The following is a 1,965-nucleotide window of genomic DNA, read 5'->3' on the forward strand; positions in this document are numbered from 1 at the left end:
ATTAGATTAATTAATTACGGTGAAAAATAACGCGTTAAAATTATTAACACATTTAACGCACTTTCCCCGCCCCAGACCTATGTGGGTCATCTGACATTTCATACAGCTAATTGATGACAAATATGAGGCAGGGCAACAACTCACTGTGTGATGGAGCCTAGAGAACGTAGTTAGAATGTCCCTAAATTTCAAGTTATGGGGCAAAAATGCCCCTGTTTGAGTTTTTGTCTCATATTTACATCATATAGTTAAGCAATATCACATGAGCAATAGGCTAAGTGCAATATCACACGAGTGCAAATGTGAAACTGATCTTATACAACATTTCAGTAAATAAGAAGTTAATATTGTGCTATTTTAGACACAATGTTGTCTGTTTTGCTAAATTTTGCCAACGAAAATATAAAGACAAAGCAGAACTGTTCGTCTCCGAGCAACACACAGCGGCATTTCATTTCTTAATGCACGTTTTGAACGAATTGGGTGAATTATTAGGCGCGTTGAACCATTGGCCATAGGCGCGTTGGATTTGAAGTGCCGCTGCACAGACCGATCGGTGTATGGCATCAAAGTACCGCGAGAGCGATTCAAAAGCGTAAGGAGCCGTCTGCTCTCTATAGCTTTCTGTACTTTGATGTAGAGACCTGCGCAGGACGGCTTTTTCAGTCCTACTCCCGCAAGATTCTGTCCCGCGCCCACCCGCTCCCGCAGAAAAATATCTTATCTGGGCCCGCTCCCGCCCGCGACATGTTTTGTCCCACTCCCGCCCGCAAAAGCCCACATAAAAGTAATCTATATAGATTTTTTTTTCAGCACATTAAAGAAATTTACATTAAATGATTCTGTAACATCTCCTAAGATCCACAACATCCCAGCATAAATGCTCCCGATAAAATATTTGTTATTTAGGCTAAGCATCAACATTCACAAACCACTGTTATTTTAACAGAAAAGCAAGCATGGGCTGCTGCGTGCATGGTTTGGCATGGCAGAATGCGAGCAGTGCTTCCTTTATTATCACTAAAAGCTGACATCTCAGTTCATCGCGATTTCATAAAGCTCTGTTATAACACAATGAACATATGCACAATGAATCTTTCACAATGTCTACACTTCGTGTTAAAATGAGAGGATTCGTGAGCACGCTATTTCAGCACTGTGGTGAGTGGATTCTAACTTAATCACCTCTGATTGGCCATTGCGTTCCAGAAATCAATAGCTGAGTCTGTGATTGGCTACTTTGCGCAACCCTTTAAACACGTGTTATAAATAGAAACTCTGCCTAGCTTGCGCGTTAATCATTTTAATGTTATTAGTTGTTCTTTTTGCTTTTGTGCAACACATAAATAACAATTTATATGTTTTAGACATTTTATGTTTAGATAATTTCTATTTTGACGGAATCCCACGAATAATTTTATTCTCCCACATCCCGCACACACACACACACGAGTCTCTTCCCGCCCGCACCCGCACTCGCCCATCAAGAGCTGTCCCGTGCCGCACCCTGTTGCGTTGGGTCTCTACTTTGATGTCACACACCGATCGGTCTGATGGTGATAATCCACTTCAATTCGAACAAGCCTAATGATTCCATGGACCATTCAAGAACCATTTACTTCACTCCTGAATGAATCAGCCGTTTGAACGAATCAAGTGAATGAATAAATGACTCGATGACTTAAAGGGGTCATATGATGCTTTTTTAAAGATCATTATTTTGTGTATTTGGTGTAACAGAATATGCTGACATGCTTTAATGTTCAAAAAACACATTATTTTTCAAATACTGTACATTATTGTAGGTGAGATATAAATAACTCCATGTGTTTATATTGTAACCAGGGCCGTTTCTGAGCATAAGGGTTCCTCAGCAAAGTCCTACACTCTAAAAAAAAAGGTTCTTCAGCGGTTCTTTGGAGTGGTTAAGGTGCTATATAGCACCACTACCGTATAAGAACCTGT

General features: G+C 40.3%; 1 protein-coding gene across 2 annotated transcripts in view; it reads right to left on the bottom strand.

Moving 5' to 3' along the window:
- jupb (junction plakoglobin b) overlaps positions 1–1,965 on the bottom strand; it is a 90,140-nt gene that overhangs the window by 22,854 nt on the left and 65,321 nt on the right. The window lies entirely within an intron of this gene.

Source organism: Sinocyclocheilus anshuiensis, unplaced genomic scaffold (assembly GCF_001515605.1).
Source record: "Sinocyclocheilus anshuiensis isolate Anshui unplaced genomic scaffold, SAMN03320099.WGS_v1.1 scaffold379, whole genome shotgun sequence".
Lineage (NCBI taxonomy): Eukaryota > Metazoa > Chordata > Actinopteri > Cypriniformes > Cyprinidae > Sinocyclocheilus > Sinocyclocheilus anshuiensis.